At 54.4% G+C, this 16,363-nt stretch overlaps 1 non-coding gene across 1 annotated transcript; it reads left to right on the forward strand.

Annotated features, from left to right (window-relative positions):
- Positions 1 to 604: 604 nt before the first annotated feature.
- On the forward strand, positions 605 to 676 carry TRNAE-UUC (transfer RNA glutamic acid (anticodon UUC)). The gene has a single exon. It is a non-coding gene; the product is annotated as a tRNA-Glu (tRNA).
- Positions 677 to 16,363: the final 15,687 nt, after the last annotated feature.

A 16,363-nucleotide genomic window follows, 5' to 3' on the forward strand; every position in this document is an offset into this window, starting at 1 on the left:
TTTTTCCTTTAGGTTTGGGGTGTTTTGGTTTTAGTAATATAAGGCCATCCCTAAAGATCTTAAAAACAGTAGCTTCCAGAGGCCTTTTGCCCCAAAATGTTCTCCATGGACTCTTCGGGGTTGCATTCATTTATCCTTGTAAATGCAGAATTCCGGTTGAAATGTCCGTGACCTAAGACATCCCTACGGGAAAATCAGGTCTCACAAAGGTCGCCCGCAGCATCAAAGCAGGGACCTGAGCCCTGGGGGCTAGGTTATGAGACTTGCTCTTTGAGCCATTCAAAGCATCCTTTTCTCAAATCTCACCGCGGAGCCTTTGAAAGAGATATCTGGAAACTTAGGCCAGGCTGCAGCCGGGCGGGGTGTGAGGGGTCAGGAGTCCGGGCGCCCACATGCCCGGGGCAGGGTCCCAGGCTCCTCGCGTGGAGAAACCGCGGAACCCTCTGCAACGGCAGCGAACAGGCCGCGCAGGCGCGGGGGGCGGTGCCGAGCGAGGGAGGGCAGGGGGCGGGGCCGGGCGGCAGGGGGCGGGGCCGGGGCGGGGCCGGGCGGAAGCGGGCGGCGGTGAGTCAGCTGGCCCGCGCTGCCGCCTGTCCCCGTCCTCTCCCACATGGTCTAGCGGTTAGGATTCCTGGTTTTCACCCAGGCGGCCCGGGTTCGACTCCCGGTGTGGGAAGGCCCAACCTTTTAGGATCCCCGAGTTAAATTTAGATTCTCGGCAGGACCGCCCCACGGCGTCAGCGTGCGGGTCCCTGGTGTCTCCCTCGCGTGAGCGTCCCCGCCGGCGTCTCCGGCAGGAGCACTGTTTTCCCCGCGTGGCGGAGTCGCAGGCCACCTGGGACGTCAGGGCGTGCGGGAGTCAAGCACGCCGGCGGGACTCCGCACGCCGTGACGTCACCGCCGCGCGGCGGCGTCGGTTGGGTCCTCGGCCCCGGGGCGTCGGGACAGGAGCAGGGACACCCGGAGGGGGGGTGGCCCTGTGTCGTGGGCGCCGCGAGCTCGTGCAAACGACGGGTCTGGAACATTCCGCACGCGCCGCGCGGCCTGACGCGGCAGCCGGTCCCCTCGGCCCGCTGCGCCCCGTCCCCAGCCGCCCGTGCCGCGCGTCGGGACACGACGCCGACCTCCTGTCACCCGTGTGCGCGTGTTTCCGGTCCGTATGCTCCTATGACCGTTCGTGCTGCCCCCGCCCCTCCCTGTCCTCACGGCGCAGGGACAGGCTTGTCCCCCGGGCCCCGCCCGCGCCCTGTCCCCAGCCACGGCGGGCCACACGGCGTCCTGGGGCAGCCCGGGCGCGGCCGGTCCCGTCCCCAGTGCCTAAGACCTTCCAGATGGGCAAACGGTGGTTTTCCAGAACTCTGCGTGCGTCACCGGATTCAGGTTTCACTCCGGGTCTTTTTCTGGCCCCTTTTCAACGCTGTTTTCAAGTAACAGAGCCGCCTGGGAAACCCCTGGGGTGCAGAATAGAGAATCAGGGTTTCCGGCTCGAGACAGAACTTCATGAGGCTCCCGCCCGGGTGACAGCGCCCGCGACACGCGGTGAAGGAGGGAGGACAGACAGGCGGAGCTTGTGGCTGTCACATGGAGTCACCCCAGTGCTGGCGGTTGTCATGTGGGGATATGCCTTGGATAGATGTGCCAGCGCCCTGTGTCGTCGCTGCAAAGCTGGGACGCGTGCGTGTGTAAGGGGCGGCTCCAGGGCCACTAAGGGCAAGCGGGCTAAGCCTGCAGTGGCCCGAGTTTACATGCAGCGCGGGGAGCCCCGGGGTCACGTGCATTGAGGGGAACCCCAGGTTTACATGGAACACAGGGAGCCCCGGGTTTATATGGGACACAGCGATCCCCGGATTTACGTGGGACACGGGGAGCCCCGGTTTACGTGAACCACCTGCGTTTGTGCAGCGCCCCGCCGGGGCCCGCCAGGCCCTGTTGGCCTTGAACGAGGCGCCTGGACGCCCACGGGCGGCTCCCCGCGGGGCGGGGTGGGAAGGGCGCGGTCTCCCTTGCAAGCAGCACAGCGCAGAGCCCATGGAAAACCCGCGCGGATTCTGATTGGAAATCCATTGGATCCATAGATCAGTTTGGGGGATGGAGCACCCTAACAGCGTTCAACCTTCTAACCCATAAATACGACCGGTCTCTCTCATTTCCTTCAGAAAAGATTCAGAGAAACTTTAATCTCTTGTAATTTGTCATTTTTAATTTTCGTTGCTCTTCATATAAAGAAAAGACAGAAGTCAAGTCACATGCCATCACCCCCGGAACACAAATCCTTGATGCCGCTCCCTCAAAGTCACCTTGGCTTCCTCGGGCAAGCCAAGCTCCCTTTCAGTTACAATTTATCTGTCACGGAAGTGGGGTTTTCCTTACTTCACGGAGATGTTCAATTATTTATCATAGTTATTTTTTTACTTTAAGTTTTTTTAAATCCAAGGTGTCATTATCTTACCCTTGCTTTTATCTGCGAATTGTAATTTTAGTGTTTGCAATATTACTCTATTTTCTTTGGCCATTAAGTTGGCAATAAAGGTGGTCGATTGTACAAAAACTCTACAATTAAAGAACAAAGCAAAACCGTCATTATAAAGAAATACGTTCTCTGCGATCAGCAGCCCATTAAAATCCGCTGACTATTTTAAGACATAATAACACTTTTAATTAACTTCCAATAGGCTTTTCTATTATATAGAATTAAACTCTCAGGTAAACTTTAAAGTGCTGCTAAGCAAATTAATTAAACCTGAGGAAGTCGGGAAGTGACATCGTAGCGTTAATAACAGCTTATCTTATGCAAAGGCCGGTCCAGAGGCGGGATTCTTTGCTGCATTTCACGGTCAAGGTTGCTGCATTTGGAAGGAAAGGGCTGCACTGGGTAGGGACCGAGGACCTGGGCTCGGACCCGGCCCTGTCCTGCCAGCTGCTCGTGGGGCTGGCCTTTCCTGGGTGGTCCTGGGGGAGAGCCGGGCAGTGTCCACCTCTGCTTCAAGTTTCGGTGCCCCTTGTGGCCCTGTGATGGACACGCGTGCATGAATCCTGTTCGTTCATCTCAAAAATATAGTTAAAAATGACTTCTGCTGCACAGGGTTGTTGTAAACGTGAAAGGCAGAACACGCAGGTGACCTGTTTAATACCTGGACAATTATTACTGTGATCGTTATGTTTATTATCGTGTCTCATGCTTGCCTCTTAGAGCGTTGCCGTGGAGAGCCATGACTTTCATTTATTGTATAAATCATGGCATTTCTGGGAAAGTGGGAAAGAAATTCTCTCTAAGACTGTGAGATTTGACTTTCTGCTACCACTCTGAGTTTTTTCGAAATTGCTAGCATCCCTTAAATTTCTGGACTAATTCCTTACATAAGCTGCTTTCAGATTTTATTCCGCTATACAGTGGATGAGTAAGGAGGCCGAACTCGGAGCAGTTTATTCAACTGCAAATAAGTCCCTACTATAATTTTATCTAAAAAGATAATGGATGATGTTTTCACAGTACTTATGCTTTTATTTCTCTGGTAATGTCTCTGCTCTGAATAATGACTCAGAGCAACGGGAAGAGAGTTCAGGTACCGTCGCTGACGCTGTCACGAGTGGGCGAGAAAAGGGGCCTGAGCGTCTTCTCCCCTCATTCAGGTCGCGTTAATAAATCGAAGAAGCGTCACGAGGGGCAGAAGCGGACTCTTTAATTAACGAGGTGATTACTCACAGCGGCGACGGCCGTCGTCAGAATTAGCATCTTTCCAAACGTGTCAAAACGTGTTTCTAATCCTCGCTCATTCAGTACGTGCGAGGCAGCGTTCACTCACGCAGTGCGAGGACCGTCCTTTCCAGGGGACGTTTGGGTCGCATCGATGCGCGGTGACTGTCACACTAGGCCCGGATGTCCTGCGCCCCCAGCGTGCGGACTCACCCGGTCATCCATCGCAGCTCTCCGAGGGCCCCCCACGTGCTCCTGCTCCGTCGTAAGTCTCTGCCTCTGTCCTCCCCTGACCGTTGTCCCTGTCGCGTCATGTCCGAGAGCAGAGCGCCCATTCTACACGGACGAGGTGGGAGTAGCGAGGCCAGGCGGGGCGTTCGTCTCTGGACCGGGTGGCGGAAGGCGGAGAGAGGGCTCCTCGGAGTAGGAGTGACCGCGGGAGCCAGCGACACCGCGCGGCGAAGAAAGGCTGCTCCAGACGGTGGGAGTGTTAGGAGCAGAGCTGGGGACGCTGAGTGACCACAGACAAGGGAGACGTGGCTTCCTACTGCTGCCTCAGGCTCCCGGCGCCCTGACTCTAACCCTAAGCCTGGCCTCACTGGGCGCGGTGACACTTTATGTGAAAATGGCCAGAGCCACCAGGGGACTGTCCCGAGACCTTGACCCGTTAATTTTGTCTGGAAATATTCATCACTGGGGTGTTATTTTCAGCTACACAATATTTCAGTGGACATTGCGCTCCCTGTCCTCGTAAGTCCCTCCTTTGCAGACAGTGGAGGGGCTGGGGTAGTGACGGTGGCATTCAGGGAACTAAGGACACTTCCCCACATGGGGTCTTTCCTGATCGACAGTCCTTGGGCTGCGTTTGCAGATGGCGGCATCTGGCAACAGTGACCGAGCGCGGGGCAGGGGTTGTCGTCGCCACACTGTCCCCGGGCCTGAGGCCTGGCGAGTCAAAGGACGGACACAGCGTGCAGCCCCGGCCATGGCCAGGAGGCGACACCAGGCCCGGGCCCCTGAAGAGGCCGCGCGGCCCCCGCGCCTTCTCCCGGCGCCGCAGCCTCTCCGTGCGGGGTTCGTGCGTCTGTCTCTGTGTCTCATTTGTAGCCTTCGATCTGATCCTCGCAAGGTTTTCCGTGCTTGGCCGGAACCTGTGCGGCCCCCGAGGCCCCGCTGGCGTCCTTTGCCCCTGTGTCCTCCGGCTCCGGGACGAGGGGCCTCTCGCTCCCGTGGGAAGCGCGGGCGCCAGCTCCGGGCTCCACGTCGCTGTTTCTAGCGTGTCGTCTTCTCGTGTCTTCTCGCTGAAGCGCCAGCCGCCCTTCCTCTCCGTCCTGCTTCTGCCTTAGACTCAAAAGAGCTCCCGACGAACGTCCCCTTCCACCTCGGCCCGGCTTCCTCCCCAAAACTCTGTTTCTGCCACCGCGTCCCCCTTTTCCTCTGCTCCTCCCCGGGGGATCCGCATCCCCCCCCTTACCTTTCCGTGCTCACTCGCCTCCTCTCCATCCACGTCCACGTCCACTGCCCTCACCCCGGCCATCGCTGCTTCACGTCTCCCCCAGAGACCCCGCTCGTCGTCAGCTCAGGCCCGACACGAGTCGTGTCACTGACCCAGACACCACCATTCACGCGAGGTCCAAAAGGACGTGCAGAGGATGTGATTTTGAGACGAGAAGGGACTTGGGTTTAGAAAACTTATTTATGTGAAGCAAGAAAAAAATAGTTGGGCTCACACGTGACATTAGTTGGTTTCTGCTATTTCTCCTGCTTGGATATGAATGAATAAAAGGGCCCCACAAAGAAAGGAGAGATTAAGTTTATCAAAAATTTATGAGTGCAGCAATCAGTGCAGAAATAAGCAAACAAAAACAGTTGTGGACTAAATAGACGTCTCGGATGGTAGGCTATGGGAAAATCAGAACCTCACTCCAGCCTCACGGCGATGGGAACAGGCCTTCTGAGCACAGGATTCGGTGTGAGCATCGTTATCATTACCCGTTACTGGAGGAGAGAGGAGGCAGATATCTATTGGCACTACCAGGAAGATGTTCTGCACATGGAAGAATCTGTTATTCATGCTGTCCTCTAGCGATCATGTGTCCGGAAGCCAGCATCGCCATGAATTTCATTTTCTTTTTAATTGTTATAATTTAGCTTCTCGGGAGTTTTCTATGGAGTTTCTCATATATAAAATAAATTTCATTAAGTTAACGGCTCTACCCTAGACATCATTTTTTAAATGAGCTAAAGCAGAATAGGAAGAAATGCATTGTTCACTTGCTGCGCAGTGGAGGGCGACACAGGAAGCTCGGTCTCCCCGTCGTTTCCTGAGCTCCCCGTTTTCCGAGCTCCCCGTTGTTGGCGTTGTTTTGTACAGGTCATTTCTATAAAAATGAGACGCTTTATATATAGACATCAAGAGAGATTAAATTCCTCCATATTGATTTGCCGTCCCAAATTTTCGAGTGGAATTTTAGAAACCTCGGTATGATTTAAATCTATGTATATTGTACTCAGGATAACAGTAATTTTTCGACAGAGACTTAGGCGACCTCAAAGGAGGACCCTTTCTACTTTCACACGTCTGGGTTCTTTAGTCATGTGTGAAGAGATGACTTATAAATATAAGCTCATCAGACTCTGCGATTCCCAACAATTCCTTATCTTCCTACCGCCATCCTACGATTGTTGGAAAACTTGAAAAAAGTGAACGCATGCGAACTCACCTACCACGCAGCACAGAACAAACACGTCCCCTCGCGCCCTCCCCTCTTAAGACTGCGGGCGAGGTGTCTGTTCCTGGCGCCGACGGGGAGGGGAGCTGGGCGACGGCCGTGTTCTCCGTCACCCTCGGCTTGGTCCTGCCACTTAAGCATGTTGCAAATGGCGTTTACTCAGCAACGCGCTCTTCAGGGACAAACGAGCAGAAAAATCAGGGCGAGACCATTTAGAGGCAGCTGTTTTTAATCTATCCGACCATCTTGCTAATCTGGTTCTCCTTGTTCCTAACTTGTAATTTCTAAAATTACATTCACCAAAAAATGTAGACATTCCATGGCTAGAATTCCTGGGTGTCGTGGTGTGCTTCGTGACACTTCCTCGCATCTCCCTGTGCCCTCTGCTGTCCTGCCATCTGTCGGCTTTTTCTCTGTCTGTCTCGCATACCACGCTGTCCTTGGGCGTTTCTCGTTCTTGCACTGAGGCACGTGGTTGGTGTGGGGAGGCTCCTTACTCTGCTTTCACGGGACAGCGGGCGGGCCCTGCCACCCTCCGGGCCCGGAGCCTGCGAGTCACCCCGCCCTACATCCAGTCCTAACCCTGCAGACTGCACCGTCGCACAGCGCTCAAGGCCACTCAGCTGCGTTCGGCCCCCGAAACTCATCTGACCTCAGACCTGGGCGCGCTCGTGACACACGTGATTGTAATTGTGCAACGTGACAAAATACTACACAGCCCCTGGAAAAACAATCTGCAGAGAGAGTCGTTTCCATGGAAATTTAGCTGAGTGCTTTCAAAAGACTTCTTGGTTAGGGAAGAGTCCAAGGCGGGGGGAACATACACGTCTGGGAAGACGGCACTCTGATTGCTTCGCAAGCATCCTGAGACTCTCGTTCACTGAAAAGGTCCCACACGCGTCATCAGAGCTGGTCCGCGTGTGCTTAATGAAGACAAGCAAAGGGCTGCAACCATTCTCGAAGAAAAGACTCTTGGTCTGCAGCACACAGTTTGTGAATAAATACACATTTACATGTTTGCACCTAAGATTTTTTCAAAGTACGCATCATAACATCTAGGAACGTCTTGCTTTTTGTGACTTTTACAAATTGATCAGCCAGACGCCAGCATCAGGAAGCGGGGGCTCCGTTAGTCTCGGCCCCTGTTACGGCAGGCACCTCCGATTCCTCCAACTCTTCGTGGGCCATCCAGAGGCCCCCAGAGATGCCGCTGGACTGTCGCATTTTGTCAGAGCCCGCCCTTGCCTTCTCTCCACACTTATGTTGATAATTTGCAGATCCCGCCTGTAAAACCGGGCAAGGATTATTCTGGAATAGCTCTCTCTCCAGCTGCTGCTTCTACTTGTCTCCTTCGTACCTTATTTTTTGTTAATTGACCGTCGATGTTTTTGTGTCGATGTCTGCCGTCCGTCATTGTCCCGTTTAAGGCATCCCTACCCCCGCTCCTTTCATATCCGTCCCCAAAGACAGGCTCGTCTCCATGATTTTCTGTTTGCGACAACAAGCTCACGTCCCAGCATTCCATTGGGATAGGACAATGCACATACCTTAGCTTCAAAAGGGCCCAAACATCAAGAGCGAGAGAGACATTAAAATAAGATAAAATAATTCCTCATTCCAAAAATGACCTAAAAGGAAGAGCATGTGAAAGACAGGTCGAACACAGGTGACCATCTGGCCCTGTGTAATAACGTCTGAAAATAAACTAGACTGACTTCTAGACGAAGTCTGAGGAAATGTGTGACCGGAACTGGAGCCGCCGGCGTCATCACTTGCCCAGAAAGCCCTGGGGCGTGTGCCGGGACCGTGTTGAAATTCGCCTCCTGCCCTGAGCAGGAAGCCACGACTCAGCGCCTATGGGAAGGGCTTTTGCCGCATGGGACCTGCGCGTGCTGCGCGCCTTCCAGGCTGGACGGCGTCCGGGTCCTCAGGCGACAGGGACAGGCATGCCTGCCTTGCGGAAAAACATAAAATTGGCTCTGAGCGTGCCTGGAGAAGAAAGACTGAAGGACCCTTTCTGCTCGTTCTGTGGGTAGAAAAAGTAATCTCGTGAGCCTCCGAGACTTGTCAACGGCATAGTTTCACGAAGAGCACCCCAACTTCCCAGAGGGATAAACAAGGCAGACATTTCCAGGATGAGGTGGAAACCGAACCAAGGTACTTTATGCTCGACTCCTCCCGTCTTATTTCTCTGGAAGAGAGACGAGCTGCTCCAGGCCAGGGGCTCCAGCTGCGAGAATGAGCTAGGACGGCGAGGGTCCTGGCCGTACCGAGCAGGGAGCCGCCCGTGTGTTCCCGGTCCGCGTACTGCAGTTCTGGACGGAGCTGATGGCGACCGGCTCGGTGTAACGCCCTTCACCGGCACCGTTCAGGCGATGCAAAGCTGCGGGAATGGCCTCTGTCCTCTGACGGCCTTGGACCTCACGGAGGTCCGGGACCTGCGCGGTGACAAGCACATCTGTCTGGGCTTCTGCTTCGTGTCTCTGGGCACTGGACCCGTTCTGGAAGGAGCCCGCGGGGGGATGAAACACGTCTCTGAGTCCGCGGGGTCCTCTGAACCAGTGGTCTCGGCATTCCAGAACTTCCAGAACTCCGGGTTTTTTTTAATTCAACCTCTTATAGATCTGTGGTTTTCGGGAACCCTCTGTTCCGACGCAGAGTTTACTGTGGGAGGGAAAGTGTGCGCCCTTGTCTCATTCCAGGCTTTGGGGGGAAAGCTGTCAGACTTGCAGCTAAAGGGATTCTCATCAGTGCCCTCCGTCGGGTCGGGGGTGCTCCCTCCCTCCCTCCCTCTGCACCGGCCCTGGGTCTTTATCACGAAAGGGCGTCGGGTTTCATCAGCTGCTCCCCCCGTGTGGATCGAAGTGATCACGTGCTTCTTTCCCTTCATTCTGCCAGGTGTTGTATCACACAGGTTGTTTTCATGGGGGGCCACTCTCGCATTCGGGGACAAACCCGCTTGGTCCTGGTGTTTGTCCTTTGGCGTGGTGCTGGATTGCGTTTGCTGGTGTTTAATTGATTTTTGCGTCTACGCGTAAGGCTCTCTGGTCTGTGGTTTTCTGGGACGTTTCTGTCTGGCTGTGATGGTGGGGTCGAGGCGGGCCTCACCCAAAGAGTTAGGCGGTGTCCCCTCCTCTTCTCGTTTTAGACAGAGTTTGAGAAAGAGTGAGGTTAATTCTTCTTTAAATGTTTGATAAAATTCGGCAGTGAAGTTATCTGGTTCTGGGTTTTCTTTGTCGAGAGGTGGTTGATGATCGATTCCATTTCTTTACTTGTTATAAATCTGTTCAGATTTTTAAATCTTTTTGAGTCGGTTTTGGAAGTTCGTGTGTTCCTAGGAGTCTGCACTTCATCTAGGTTATCTAATTCGTCGGTGTGCAACAAATAAATTCATCGCGTTTTCTTACAATCCTTTTGTTTCTGTCGAATCAGCAGGAATGTTCTCTCTCTCATTCCTGCCTGGGTCCCTTTCCCATGGTCAGCTTTGCTAAAGATTTGCCGATCGTGTTGATTTTTCTCAAAGAACTAACTCTAGGTTTTGTTGGTTTTATCTATTGTTCTATTTTTATTTTCTGTTTCTATTTTCTCTGCTTTAATCCTCATTATTTCCTTCCTTAGGTTAGTTTTGGGTTTAGTTTTCTCTCTTTCTATTTCCTTAAGATGTAAATTTAGGTCATCGATCTGAAAATTTTCTTCTGAGTGTCGCTTTCATTGCGTCTCAAAGGTTTTGGGCAGTCGTATGGGATGTCTTTGATGACAGGCTGTTTTAGGTCCTCAGGCCTTGACAGCGTGCCCCCCACTCCGTGGCTGTCTCGAAAGTCGCAGCAAATCGAGAAGGGTGGCTTTTGGAAGGTTCATATATTTGTACAGTTGTTATCTTTATAAATTCTAAATTGCAGTATATGTACGCACATATATATTACACATGAAGTTTAAAAACTAAGTTCTGTTTTCAAATACCACCTGATAGGATAAATAAATTTAACATACCAATATGCAGGAAGCACTGACGGACCTGGAAACATAAAATCATCTGCCCTAAAGACAAATTCACGCGTGTCGTTCCCAAGCCAAACCCTGTCATGGCGCCTCCGTGTTTTCCGAATGAGGTCCACGTTCTTCAGGACGCAGACCCCCTTCGCATCTGCCTCCCGGGCCGCCTTTTTATTTTCCGGCCAAATCCGCCGTGTCGTCCTGCCCGGCCGTGGCCGCTGCGTGGCCTCCGGTCCCCTGCGCAGGCCGCCCCTTCGCGCCGAGCGCCCTCGCCCTTCCTTTGCTCGGCTAACCGTGCATTTCGGGCATTATTCTCCCCAGGGAGCCCCGGCTATTCTTAGCGTAGTTTGCGCTCATGCCTGAGACGTGAAGTTTCTCTGTGACCAAATGAGTGGCCGCTGGTCTCGGAGGAAGGAGGCCGCCTGCCTGAGCGCCGAGCAGCGGGAGGCCGGGAGGTGGCCACCTGGACAGCGCGAACAGCTGAGCGCTGGGAGGAGGAGCCGGGAGAACGGGGCTTGCCTCGGGCAGCAGGGTTTGGGGGGTCAGTTCCGGCTGGATTGTCCCGGAGAAATGAGGCTGGGCGGGGTAGAGACGAAGGGTCGGGGAGACCTGGGACCTGGCCGAGGGCGGAGGGCGGAGGGCGGGCTGCCCGTGGAGCGTCATGGGCTCCGCCGTGCGCCCGGGCAGCCCCTGCCCGCGGTCTTTGCTCCGCGTCTCCTCCTGTCCGGCAGGTGGCTTTCAACCTCCTAGAATGCCATCCGTCCCCTGCAGACGGCTGCTTGTCCTCAGCCGTTTGGCCCAGGCAGGCTTTGCTGTCACCTCCCCCTGGAGTCGGTCCCAGGGAACTGGGGGGGCACTGGGAGCTCCGGAGGAGACCCGGGCTGAGCCCTGAGCCCAGCACCCGAGGGGCGGGGTGGCGCTTGTTACGGACGCCTGCGTTTTCCGTGGACCACACACAATTGCTTTGTCCGTCTGTGATTTTATGGGATATTAATTACATCCTGGGGCCACTGACTTCTAATGAGGCAGGACCTGGGACATTAAATCTGGACTCGCGTCTTCTGAGAGATGCTATTTTTTTTTTAAACAGCATTTTTATATACAGATGTTAGATAATAATTTTTCATTTTATTCCTTTGTGGATCAACTTATCATCACGCCTGATTATTCTCTCACGTTATGAGCTTTGTTAAGAAGAAGGAAAAACAGCTTGTCTTCCCAATGGGAAAAAAGAAAAAGAAAGAAAAAGAAATAAACCAACTGGATATAAGTGATGCTATATATAAAAGCTGCTATCAGTTGCCATGGTAACCAACAGTCTAAAAATGACGGAAAGAAAAGCACATCAGGTTGTTGTGACAAATGACACTTGAAGTGACAGGTTTCTTGCGGTGCTTGCTTTTAATTAATGCAGCTCTGCAAGAAACGTTATCACCAACTCGCAGAGAAACGTGGAGATGGGGAACGTGGCCGGGATAGCTCGCAAGGGAAGAACGGAGGGTGGCCCTGCTCCCAGGGGACGTGCCGCCCGTGGCTGGGCGGAATCACGGTGGAAGCGCGCCCCGCCCTCGGGGATGTGGGGACAGCTGTCTCCAGCGGCGGCGATCCGAGAAAGTGAAAATACACAGTCACCACCACAATGAGCAGTGCTGTCACATCGGACATCACTGGTCTAAAAAAATGGTTTTTTTCCTGTTAATACATCGTTTTTACCGTTGGTGCTTTTCGGTATTTTACCGTCTGTTATGTAAAATGAAAATGAAAACGTATTTTCATTTTACCTTTTTTTCTTTTGAATACATATCTCATGAGAATGAGGTCCCCCAGCGTGTGGTGTCTTAACTCAGAGTGCAGTGCATGTCAGAGGCTGGGGGGCCACCTGCTCGGGCGTTTACAGATGTTACAGCGGACAGGCGGTGTGTAGACAACACGGTCAGCTTTACGATGCACGTGGAGACCGCGTGCCCACGGGACGGGAAGCCAACACGAAACCCCAGATCTTCACATCCCCAGCGCCCCAGATCTGTGCCGCCTGCTCCATGCCCGGCCACCACGGGGCTCCTAGCCCTGGGTGTACTTACTTATTCCCAGTTTTCATAATAAACAGGTGCGGTGCTGGTTGATTTACATGTGTGTTCGTGTGTTTATTCAGGGGCCCAAAGCAGCTCCATCCGGACACAGACACAAAGGGAAACTGGTCAAAGGGGGCCAGGAAACCCCGAACGGCAGGGCAGTGGGCACCTCTTCCCGGACAGATGGCCCCCAGCTCGGGCGATGCCTCGACCTCGGCTTTTTGACTTCACAATTGTGCAAAAGTGACACGCGCCCGGGAGAAGTCGCACTATGCATGCCGCCTCCTCCCGGGCTGGCCGCGTGGCGCCGGGCAGGGCCAGCTCTGGGCGCGGTGGGCCGGGCCGGGCGGCGGTGCGCGGTGGGTGGGCGTGTGACGCACGTGTCCAACAGCAGCCTTTCAGCTTACGGGAGCCGAGGGACGTCGGTGCGCGGCTGCCGCGAGCCACCCTGTGCTGAGCGGCTGGGGTTTTGTCCCGTGCCCTCAGGCTCCCACCCCCAGGACGCCCCGTGGCGCTGCACCCCTGACCTCGCCCCGTCCCCAGGTGGGCGTCCGCTGCTAGCCCATCATACTGCTCAGACGGGGGCTCCTTGAGGCAAAGTAAACACCTCCTCCCAGCTCACTTCTTGGTATGCGAAAAGGAACGCCACGCTTTGTTTTTAAATGAAGGGACAGATGAATGAACAAAACCCACGTGTGCGAGACCTCAGTGGACTCCATAACTATGATGGTGTCAGTCCGTTCGTCCGTCAGACACGCGTAGGAGCAGACCTTGTTTCGACGACTGGGCAGGCAGGTGGTTGAAGACAGTGAGACCTGCATCACTTTCGTCTTGGCATCTTGAGGGCAGCGTGAACCATCAGAGCCGTAATTTAGACAGCAGGGTAGACACCACAGAAGAAGTATCTGCACAGTTGAATACATTGATGTAGGAAAAAAAAATGGAAGGAAGGAGGGGAGGAAGGAGGGAGGAAGGAGGAGGGAGGGAGGAGGAGGGAGGGGAGGAGGGAGGGAGGAGGGAAGGAGGGAGGGAGGGAGGAAGGGCAGGTAGCAGGCCCGGGGCGGAGCTGCTTGCTTCAAGGACAGCAAACTAAGACTTAACTGGCGGGTGACCCAGGCCCTGGGACTCTGAGCTCCAGGGGAAGGGGTGAGCTGAGTTGACCGATGGCTTCTTGAGTTTGCGCTTCCAAACTGCCCTTGTGTCCCCGGCTCTCCATCAATCTCTAGGAGACTTAGGGGCTGGAAAAAGTCACCTAGACCTTGGGGCCAGCGGCGGCTCCTTCGGCAGCGGTGAACCACGAATGTGCAACCATTCGATTGCTGCCAGGGGCTCCTTCCGGTCCTCCCGATAGCCTGGCCATCAGAGTCCCAGACAGAGTGATGACGGAGAGTGTGCACCCTCCCTGGGGATTGCACAAGCCACCTGCGGTCTTTGGGACTTGGGGCCTTGGACACAGTTTCCGTGCCGGGCATCTCTCCCGACATCTGCAAGGGGTGTTTCAAAGTGTGACAATGACGGGGGAGGCGGCGTGTCGCAGGAGAGAGGGTCATCTTAGGGGAAGGGACCAGTCCGTCTAGGGACCTCTGCCGGGTTCCCTGACCTTTGTCGGCTCACCCGTTTATCGGGGTTCCCCGCATTTAGCTTAGGGCCGTCTCAGACCTTCAGAGGCTTGAGCGAGGCACATGGGGCTGCAGTCACTGGGCGTCACTGGGCGTCACTGGGAGTCGAGTAGAAAACATTCATTGTTGATCACACAAGTTGACGGCTTAAAAATTCAGTGCCGGCTTAAGCGCCTCTGTGTGATATTAAAACGGGGCGTCATTCTCCCGTCAGGATGCAAAGGCAGGGTGCAGCCCACCTGAACGGCAGGTTTCAGCGGTGACACCCCCCATCCCCCGCAGGTCAGACGTGCATGGAAGGAGCCGGCACGGTCACCCTTGCTCGGAACCTCCTGCGGCCACCGGCGAGACTGGGGTTTGTCTACTCAAGCAGCCATTGTTTCTCTTAGAAACCCGCCGTGGAATCTCAATGACTGGAATTATAATTCAGAGAGAGAGCCCCAGATTTAAAACAAATCCGTAAAGATCGCAGGGGAATATGATCGGAAGTTCAAGGCAGCTTTCCATTTCAAGTGACTGTCGTTTCTCCCCGGAATACACTGAGGTTTGAATACATTGAGGACAGAAGAGGAAGAAGCTTGTTTTTTTCCAGTAAACCCCTGGCAGCTTTTGTTCCTTGGCTCCTCCTGGGGACGACGGTGTGTTTAGATGGCAGAGCTCCCGTCACCATGGAAACACGTCCTAAAAGGTTCAGTTATGAAAGAGCGGGGTCTCTGGTTGCCATAGGCGATGTCTCGCTGACGGTTTACGGTCTGTGTGACTATTTATTCGTATCACAGATCAAAGTGTGTCGCTTGTGATCTTCATCACTGGCCTTCGGTTAAGTTTTCTTTTGTCTGAATTCCAATTTATGAAAACAAATTAATTCCCCAGAATATTATAAACACCGCACAGCCTCTTCAGTAAGGAACGCCGTTTGCTTTATCAAACCGAGAGGCAGACGAATAAAGCACCGCGTCGTCAGGTCGCGTGGGCGCACGGAGCCCGGCCGTCCAGCCCGCGCCCCTCGCCCTGGGACCCGGAGCCGCTCGGGGCCGTGTACGGGGACATCCTGGTGGCTTGTTTGCCTCCTGAATCCCAGTCACAGGTTCAGGGGCGATAGAGACCGTCCAGGCTTTCTCCCTAACCTCTGTCCCACGGAGACCGGCAGTATACGGGCACCAATTTGTTCATTCATTCACGCACTCATTAATTCATTCGCAAAGCACGTATTGATCATCCGAGACGTGTAGGGCCTGCTGAGACCCTGAAGTGGACACCGAGATTAACTCGGTTTCATGTCCTTGGTCACGATGCTCCTGCAGAGAGAGTGGTCTGGGTCCAGGGACACAGCCTTGGGTAAATAACATATTTTTTAATGATTCGCAAGGCAGAAGCTTTCGCTACAGATAACTAAGAAGCAAACGCACTGACTCCGGAAGAAAGACAGATAAGGTGGCGAGGTCACCTCTGGCCGTGCGGGAGGTCTCCCTAGCTCGGTGGCTACAGGGAGCAAAGGGCCCTTCTACGTGGCCAGGCCGTGTCCCGAGCCGCCTCTCCACAGCCCGTTCAGTGACATGTGGCGTTCGTTGTGGCAGGACAGTTTTGACTGTTTTTGGGGGGTGGGGGGAGCTACTTCGCCACCATGACACACCTGGTGCCGTGTTAGGCTCCACGGGCCTCTGAGAGCGGTAGGGTTCAAAGACCTCCCATCCACTCGTCAGCCCGGACTGAGCGAGACCCCAGGGCCCCGGACGCCGTGCGTCCCTCCCCGCAGGAGGCCGAGGGCGCGTCGGCCGAGCCCGGCGACAGCCTTTGGAAGATGGGCTTTTCTTATTCCTGCAAGGTTTTTATTAAAACCCAGCTATCGTGCACTATTATGTTAGTTTCAGGTGTACAGCCCGTAGTTACTCAGCATTTACACACCTGAGGAGGTGACCACGACGAGCCCAGCTGCCGCTGACGCTGTGCACGTTTGCACGACGTTCTCTGCGTTCCGCGTGCTGCACCCCTCATCCCCAGGACTTACTCGCTTTGTGCCTGGAAGTCTGAACCCCTTATTCCCCTCCCCCCCGCCTTTTTAAAGCTTTTCAATTTCCAGTTGACATTCAGAACTATGTGGTATTAGTTTCAGGTGCACGGCGCAGTGGGGAGATGTTCGCGTGACGTGTGAAGTGGTCTCCTCCTGGTCTAGTCCGCTCCTGGCACCTTCCATAATTATCCCCGCGTTATGGACTCTGGTCCCGTGCTGCGCTCCACGTCCCCGTGACTGTT

The sequence above is a fragment of the Pteropus medius genome, unplaced genomic scaffold (genome assembly GCF_902729225.1).
Source record: "Pteropus medius unplaced genomic scaffold, Ma_sr-lr_union100, whole genome shotgun sequence".
NCBI lineage: Eukaryota > Metazoa > Chordata > Mammalia > Chiroptera > Pteropodidae > Pteropus > Pteropus medius.